A 9,845-nucleotide genomic window follows, 5' to 3' on the forward strand; every position below is an offset into this window, starting at 1 on the left:
CATTCAATGCACTTTTATTCAGTGCATCTTATTCTGCTATTTTTAGCTTTTTCCTAGTAGTGATGTTTCAAATAAGCTTACTAACTGAAAACCTGTATATGTTCATTTCCCCTACTTGATACAAATCATTTTAACATTAAATATTTGTTGATTGCTCAATTAATATTTAATTTTCTTTTTTTTTTTATAATAAATTTTATTTTATTTAATAATAACTTCGCATTGACAGAATCCATGCCAGGATAATTTCTACACGACATTATCCCTTGCAATCACTTATGTTTCGTTTTTTCCCCTCCCTCCCTCCTCCCCCCACCCAGGATGGCAAGCAGTCCTATATATGCTAAACATGTTGCAGTATATCCTAGATACAATACATATTTGCAGAACCAAACAGTTCTCTTGTTGCACAGGGAGAATTGGATTCAGAAGGTAAAAATAACTCGGGAAGAAAATCAAAAATGCAAATAGTTCACATTCATTTCCCAGTATTCCTTCTTTGGGTGTAGCTGTTTCTGTCCATCATTTCTCCAATGAAACTCAGTTAAGTCTCTTTGTCAGAGAAATCCACTTCCATCAGAATACATCCTCATACAATATCGTTGTCGAAGTGTATAATGATCTCCTGGTTCTGCTCATCTCACTTAGCATCAGTCCATGTAGGTCTCTCCAAGCCTCTCTGTATTCATCCTGCTGGTCATTCCTTACAGAGCAATAATATTCCATAACATTCATATACCACAATTTACCCAGCCATTCTCCAATTGATGGGCATCCATTCATTTTCCAGTTTCTAGCCACTACAAACAGGGCTGCTACAAACATTTTGGCACATACAGGTCCCCTTCCCTTTTTTAGTATCTCTTTGGGGTATAAGCCCAATAGAAACACTGCTGGATCAAAGGGTATGCACAGTTTGATAACTTTTTGGGCATAATTCCAGATCGCTCTCCAGAATGGCTGGATTCGTTCACAACTCCACCAACAATGCATCAATGTCCCCGTTTTCCCGCATCCCCTCCAACATTCATCATTGTTTTTTCCTGTCATCTTAGCCAATCTGACAGGAGTGTAGTGATATCTTAGAGTTGTCTTAATTTGCATTTCTCTGATCAATAGTGATTTGGAACACTCTTTCATGTGAGTGGTAATAGTTTCAATTTCTTCATCTGAAAATTGTCTGTTCATATCCTTTGACCATTTATCAATTGGAGAATGGCTTGATTTTTTATAAATTTGAGTCAGTTCTCTATATATTTTGGAAATGAGGCCTTTATCAGAACCTTTAATTGTAAAGATGTTTTCCCAGTTTGTTACTTCCCTACTAATCTTGTTTGCATTCGTTCTGTTTGTACAAAGGCTTTTTAATTTGATATAATCAAAATTTTCTATTTTGTGATTGGTAATGGTCTCTAGTTCATCTTTGGTCACAAATTTCTTTCTCCTCCACAAGTCTGAGAGATAAACTATCCTATGTTCCTCTAATTTATTTATAATCTCGTTCTTTATGCCTAGGTCATGGACCCATTTTGATCTTATCTTGGTATGTGGTGTTAAGTGTGGGTCCTTGCCTAATTTCTGCCATACTAATTTCCAGTTATCCCAGCAGTTTTTATCAAATAATGAAATCTTATCCCAAAATTTAGAATCTTTGGGTTTGTCAATATTTAATTTTCTAAAAGTGCTTTTAAATCAGCCTTCTGTGGTAGCTAACAGAATCTTCTACATCTAGTAGATGCTCAATAAATGCTATTAGGACATGTAGAAATATAAGACATTAAAGAGAATGGCAAACCAATCATTATATCATTAGGAAACCATTATTTGTTGTAAGATTAAATCAATTATACTGAACTTAGAGAACTATTAACCACCATGCTAAACTAGATAACCATTGTCTCATCAATTCCACTTAGTTAGTACCTTGTAAGAAATTCAGAGTTCTGGCCCATAACACAACTCTAATGGACCTGGCTCTTCTGAACAATGAGGTGATTCAGGCCAATTTTAATAGATGTGATGAAGAGAGTCATCTGCATCCAGAAAGAGGACTGTGGGAACTGAATGTGTATCATAACATAGTATTTTCATTTTTTTTATGTTGTTTGCATGTTTTTTTGTTTTCTTTATCAATTTTTTTCTCTTTTTGAACTGATTTTTCTTGTGCAGCATATTAAATGAGGAAATGTGTATAGGAGGACTTATATTGTTCTAAATAAAAATAAATAAGAATTGCATGTGTTTAACCTATATTGGATTACTTATTGTCCATGGGAGGGATGGAAGAAGAGAGAGAAAAAAAATTGGAACACAAGATTTTGCAGGGGTGAATGTTGAAAACTATCTTTGCATGTATTTTGAAAATAAAAAGCATTTTTTTTTAAATTAACCAGGAGAAAGGGAATCCATCATGAGATGGAAACTGGCAGGCTGAGTCGATAGAGGAGTTTGGCACCCTAAAAGAGTCAGCTATAGGGAGAAAGACAGCATGAAGCAAGGGGGAAGGGTGAGGAGAAAGACACCATGAAGCAGAATGCCATGGTGGACTAGCCCAAAATAATTCAGCAAAGATGGTATGAGCCATGGCTCAATTTATAGGGGAAATCTAACCTTAGGGGTTTGATATAACTTGGTTTTCTTATTAGAAATAGTAAGGTGGAAGGGTTATACAAAACCTCCACAGGAGGTGGGATTGTAAAGTTGAGCAGATCTCTATCAGTGCCCTTCCCTGCTTGCCTCAGAGAATAATCTTAGCAATACTTCAGACTTTTTCTGACATCACCACCTAGTGACTCAGGATTTCATCACCTCCTTCCATCTTCTACAACTTTCAGTTTTGGTCCAGATCTGTGATTTCATTGTTATAAAAGTTCCTCATGAAGAAACTTTCTTTAATAATGTGGATCAATAACTGTTCTACCAATTATAGTCATAGGGAGTTGATTGTGGTCTTTGAAATGTGAGTTGCACAGCCATAAAACATATGTTAGAAATAGAATTTGAACGTAGACTTTTCTGATTCTGAGGTCAATCTACAACATTATACTTCTTTTACCAAGAAAAGTTTGTTGGATTTAAAAAAAAAATTTACATTTTAAAAAATGTTTTGGCTAAAAAAGAAAAAAAATCCCATCAAATTAGAAAATAAAAAAAACTGAAAATTAAATAGCAAAATGGAATTTAATGCCTCATAATACATCTTTTATTTCATAAGAAAGATCCTCATACTATGTTTTGAAATTCTTTTTGAGTTTTACCTTCAATACTAAACTTCAGTAATTTTCACCAAAAGATAAATTGATTGGTCAGCAAACTGTTCAAGCAAACTTATTCTATTCTCTCCCCTGGGTAATCTTTCTTAGCTTTTACATAGGCTTAAGGTTTTATTACCTTAAAAAATTATTTTGACTTTACTGCTCTTTCTGTCTCTATCTTTTCTCTTTTCTTCTTTAAATTTTTTAAATTCCCAAGAACTCAGTTTCCTTATCTGAAAGAAAAAAAGAGATTATCTCTTTATTTCCAGCCTATATCGTTCTTAGATGCTTTGATTGTTTTTGATGGCAATATGCAACTTTTTTTGCATTTATTCAAAGTGGTATAGTGGATAAAGCACTAGATTTAGAATAAAGAACACCAAAATTTGAATCTCAGAAATGATGGAAATGTGATGCTAAAAAAAAATTCCAACCTCTCTTAGCCTCAGTTTCTTCATCTATAAAGGGAGGATGATAATAGCAACTACTTCATAGGCTATTGTGAGGAACAAGTGAGATAATATATATATATAAAGACATAGCACTTCAATTCATATACATATGTGTGTGTGTATATATGCTAGCTCTTATTATTATTATCCTTGTCATGTCACTAAAAATTCCTTCCTCCTCCCCTTCTTTCAATTCTTCTTCTCCAATTCTTCTTTACCTCTTTCTCTTCTTCCTCCTCTTTGTTTTCCTCTTCCTACTCTTCCTCTTTCTTTTTTCCTTCTTCTCCTTTTTCCCTTCTCCCTCAGCCTCCCTTCCTCCATTTTTTTCTCTTCTCCCCATCTCCATCAAAGATCTTCTAACCAAATCCAAAATCTGATTTTTTTTAGCCTTTTTATTATATTTTGTACTGCCATCCCTGACTTTGTATTCACAGGGACACAGGATTTGGAGCAGGAAGAGATCTTAGAAGTCATTAGCCAAACTCTTGAATTCACCTTGTACAAATGAAGAAATTAATGCAAGTGAATTTCCTAGGACTAAGCAGATAGGAAGTAGCAGAATCAGGCTATAAACGCAGGTTCTCTGATTCCAAACTCGGTGCTCTTGATAATTTACCCTCCTGACTGCCATTTAATGCTTTGGATCATTCTTTTTCTATCTTCTTTCTTGGCTGTATTTCATTTCTCACTCTGGCCATTTTTCAAATTGTATTTGTTGGCTCCTTGACTTAGCCCTTCTTGTTAGTTGCACTCTTTCTCATAAAACTCATAGACAAATGACTTCATCAAACATCTCCATGCTGATGACTCTCAAATCCACAATCCAGCCTTGATCTCTCATTTTTTCTTTAATCACTTACCTTTAGCTGGTTGGGAAGATATTTTCATAATCTATTATATTCCACTGACCATTATGTCTCAAAACTTTCAATTAACAATTCATCACTAGGATCATAGATTTAAAGCTAAAAAGAGATAACCAGGTTACAAATATTTTTTGAGCATTTACTATATTCCAGGCAGCTGGAAGAGATTCAGCTAAGAGAAATGGGACTGGAGTCAGGAAGAACTGAGCTTAAATCTGACCTCAGATAGTTATTAGTCATGTGACCCTAGGGAAATAACTTAATCTCCACTTGCCTTAAATCACTGGAGAAGGAAATGGAAAACTATTCCAATACCTTTGGTAAGAAAACACCATGACCAGGATTGATATGTCTACAAGGTCATAAAGAATCAGACATAACTGAACAATAACAACAATATGCCAGGTGGTGTGCTAAGTGATATATAAATTCAATTTTTTTAAAAAAGAAGGAAGTCAAGGAAATCCTTCAAGGAAGCCAATTCTAATGGGGGAGACACTATACAAAGAGAGCTGAAAGGGTTGAGATGATAGGAGAGAGGAAAAAAGGAAAGTATGGGCTGAGGACATGACAACAAAATCTAGAATCAGAAACAGAGCTGAGAGAGAAACGAGGAATGGCTGGTCTAGACCCTTCCCCAAAAGGAAACATTGAAGTCATCAAGAGAAAGTGGAACTGGAGAGGCAGAAGGCTGTTCCAAATTAACAAAGTAGTTAAGGCATTTTTGAAAGAAGAGGACATAGAGGTAACCAACTCTACCCACTCCCTCCTTTAATTTACACATGAAAAAACTGTGTAAGACTCTAAAGGAGGATTTGATTCCAAATCCAAACACCTATCCATTATAACAATTTTTCTCAGCTACAGTGAGGCTTTCTAATGTCTGTCTTCAGATAATAATGAAAATAATTAAATAATGGCACCTAGTATAGTGTGAAGTACAAAAGGGAGGATGCTTGAGTGAGGGAGGGATATTAGGTGAACAAATTTCCCAGATATCTTCTAACTCACTCAAGCTCATAAGGCCTTTTTCCTTTAAGCTTCTTTTTTAGCTAAAAAAAAAAAAAAGACATAAGTTGGGGCAGCTAGGTGGCACAGTGGAAAGAACACCAGCCCTAAAATCAGAATGACTTCAAATTCTGGTTCTCAGACACTTAATACTTCCTAGCTATGTGACCCTGGGCTCAGAAACTTAACACCTCCTAGTTGTGTGACTCTGGGCAAGTCACTTAACCCCAATTGCCTCAGCAAAAAAAAAGAAAAAAAGTATCAGTTAACTATAGCCTCACAATAAGGCAATAAAGACTTTTTTATACTTAACACAGTCTTTTTCAGAATGATTATATCTTCCTGTGAATGGAAAGAGAAGAAATGGTAAGAGTGAAATACTCAAATGAAAATAACAAACGAGAATAAGAAAAATATGCTGTTTGGGTGAATGTTTTAGATGAAATCAAGACAGCCTCTGAGATGTAGGTGAAAACTAGCAGGAGCTCTACTCACTCCATTGGAAATGTTTAATAGAATGTCTCTTGGATGGGGAAAGCTTCCTTGGCACAGAGCCCAAAGAAAGACTGACTGCACAGGTAAGGTAGAAGGTCCATCTGAAGAGGTTTGAGATTTTAACTCAAATGATGAGGTTCTGCTCCTCTCAATTCCCAGTCAGGGAACCAAATGAAGAGGTTCAGGATTGTGTCCCCAAACGATGAGGTTCAGTGCAGGGCAGGGAGTTAGGGTAAGCACAGAGGTCCTTCATAAAGGAATTTACAAACCCAAAAAGCTAAACTGGCAAAAAGAAGTTTATTATTACAACTGAGAGGTCAGCTTTAGCAGACTGATTTCCTTAGTGGCAGGTTCTGACAAAGAAGTGAAGTTTCTAGTGGAGGAGTCCTGGGGGGGTGGAGGGGAAGGAAAGAGAGAGAGAGAGAGAGAGAGAGAGAGAGAGAGAGAGAGAGAGAGAGAGAGAGAGAGAGAGAGAGAGAGAGAGAGAGAGAGAGAGAGAGAGAGAGAGAGAGTTTCTAGCAGAGAAATCCTGATAGAAAGGTGAATAAAGTCTTGTTAGGGAAATCAAAAGATAAAGAGGGAGTAATGCTAAAGGAGAATATCATTTCAGCAGGCAGAGGGTTGCAACTTATGCCAAGGGAGAGAGAGGTTCCTTGGCATGACATGTTAAGTCCTCTCCAAGGAACAAGCCCCAAGTTGTCTTTTTTTATAATTGAAATCTTGGCTATAAGCTGGGGGCATCTCTTGGTGAGGGCTAGGAACAGTTTGAGCTGGAATCAGAATAGAAAATCCTGGAATTGAATGAGTGTCTCTGGGCTAATTCCCAACTCAATAGGGTTAGAAATGGTCCTGGACTCAACCAATCCCACCCAGATAACAGAATGAAACCACTTTATCTTGATTCCCTAGGGAGGGTCTCTCAGGGGAAGAGCTTAGCATTCTCCCTAAAGTCAGAAAGAGTTTCGGGGCTCCCCTTGTCACATCCATAGTAACACTCCCAGAGGAGACTAGCTGCAGAAAGCTGGAAGAAAATAAAATCCCTAAATAACAAAACAGATAAAGTCAGTGTCTCAGTTTTAAAATGGATGATGGCACCTGTACAGGGAGTAGGAGAGAAGAAATCTTCTTCCTTGCTCTCTGTCAAAGGAGAAAACTTAGTAAAAGTCTGCATAGAGGAGGCTGATAATGCAGTAGACAGCATATCACATTTAGGTAAGTCAAGCACAAAGTTTATTTCTTCAGGTACCAATGAGTCTGGAAAAGAGAATTCAGTCAAAACATAGCTAGAAAGAAAAGGAGTAGCATTGAATTCAATGGTGGGAGTCTATCAGTCTTCAGATTTGAAAGGGGTAATGAGAAAAAGGAATGCCTGCAATAAACTACTTAATCCTAAAATTTTTAATTAAAAAACAATAGTGCGATATCATATTATCAACTTAGATTTGGTGAAATTGGTCTTAGATATTTATTGGTTATGTGACATGGACAAATTATTTAAACTCTCAGAATTTCACTTTCCTCACCTGTAAAGTGGAAAGACAAATTTGACTTCAGAAATATCACTGAAAACTATAAAGACGAAGGTCAATACCAGAAAATTATTTTGGATGGGTTTAATTTATTCAAAAAGAAAAGGAATAGGCAATAAAGACTTTGGAAAGAGGCAGCATTCTATATCAAGAAGACCTATTCACGTGAGGAAATTCAGGAACTAGACAACAAAAGAATGGTAGAGAACATTTTGATGAACATAAATGAAGAGAAAAATACCAGAAATTTTGTCATTTAACTATAGATCACTAGAAAGGGAAAGGCAGGAGCCTAGCATGTGGAAATGGCATAATGATGATGAAGGACTTAAATTATTCAAACATCCATAGGAACATTGTGCCAAAAGTGAGTAGATATTAATTTCTTGACTTACCTTAATAATAATTTCAATATTCAAAAGATGAAAAAACAAAAAAGAAATTAGTTTTTGTATTTAATTCTCAAGAAAAACTTTTTTTACTGGGGTAGAAATGATGTGTTGGGGGAGAGTGATCATTATCTACTAGAATCCTTGATAGAGCAGAGGAAAGCTGGTGATTGTCTAATATGCATTTTTGATTTGGGGAAAGTGTATTTGAAAAGACTCAGAGGAAGGATAGATAGGATTTTATGGATTAAAATTCTGTGAAAGTCAATCTAAAAGTAATGTGGAACCAGCAAAAACTGAAATAGGGAGATGCAAATGGAGAGAATTCCAAGAAGAAAATTTTGAAGGTATCAGATGGTTGTCTGAAGAAGTATATTTGGATGTACAAAGAACTTGTCAACCAACTTAAGTGTCTAAAAGAAGAATGCAGAAGATGGAAAATAAAAGAGAAAGATGTGGTATGATTCTGTAAATCTACAGTCAGGAGTGCTAAGGCTCATAATGAGCTGAAGCTAGTAAACACAACAACAATAATAACAATAAAAGTATTGTGTAACTGTGGGAAAAAAAGAAGATCAAACTGTGATGGATTTTACTTTTTTCAACAATGAGGTGATTCAGGCCAATTCCAATAGATTTGTGATAGAGAGAGCCATCTGCATTCAGAAAAGGAACTATAGGGACTGAATGTGGGTCACAATATAATATCTTTATCTTTTTGTTATTGTTGCTTGCTTGCCTTTTTTGCTTTTTTCTCATTTTTTCCCTTTTTGATCTGATTTTTCTTGTATAGCATGATAAATATTGAAATATGTTTGGAAAAATTGTACATGTTCAACCTATATTGGATTACTTGCTCTCTGAGGGAGGGAAATGGGGAGAAGAGAGAAGGAAAAAAAATTGGAACACAAGATTTTTCATGGGGAAGTGTCAGAAGCTATCTTGCATATATTTTAAAAAATAAAAAGCTATTATAAAAAAAATTAAAGAGCCCTGGAGGGAAGAGGTATTTTAGGTTATGAGGAAGATCTGAGGGCCACTTCATTAAAAGCTTCTATGAATCCTTTAATAAAGTGCTATTGTCTCAGGAGAAAAAAGAAGAGAAGATTAATAAATGATTCAGTAAAGGGAATTATAATAGAAGACAGGATAAAGCAAAGACAGTCAAACATTATTTTGCTTCTATGTTCTTTGGCAAGGACAGTAAGTTTTGTACTGGGAAAGACAGAACAAAAATAGCTAACAAAAAGTCTATAACAAGATAGACAAGAAAACATTATGACCATACTTAACTACTTTTGATGAATTCAAATCATCTGAATGATATGGATTACATCCTGGAATACTTAATGAATTTGTAGACATGATTACTGAGCAACTATGACTGCTTTGCAACAGTTACTACAATTCAGATATGTGGAGTTCTTGTTCTTCTTTTAAAATATAATCGTTCTCTCTGGGAGAAGGTAGTTTTCTCGGGAAGGTTTTCTGGAGGCAGTCTTAGTTGCAGTTAAGAGTAATAATCACCCAAATGAAGCCAGGTGATAAAAATTCAGATCTTTTATTGTCTCCAAAATAGCCAGGTTAGCTTAGAGGCCTATCTTTCTGCTTGGTTGCAAGAGCTCTTGCAGCTTTGTCCTTTGTTTCTGCCTCTGCTTTCTTCAGCCTCCAATTCAGCACCAAGTTGAATCTGTCTTGCCTCTGAGAGACGGCTTCAGGCTCTCAATCTCCCAGAGTGCTCCTCTCCAACCCCAGTCAATGTTCCGAAGTAAAACTCCTCACTCAGAGAGGGCTTCTGGCTGAACTCACTTGATGCTCACTTCTCAATCTAAATTTAGCGCCACTCCCGACT

The sequence above is a fragment of the Antechinus flavipes genome, chromosome 3, assembly GCF_016432865.1.
Source record: "Antechinus flavipes isolate AdamAnt ecotype Samford, QLD, Australia chromosome 3, AdamAnt_v2, whole genome shotgun sequence".
NCBI classification, from domain to species: Eukaryota; Metazoa; Chordata; class Mammalia; order Dasyuromorphia; family Dasyuridae; genus Antechinus; species Antechinus flavipes.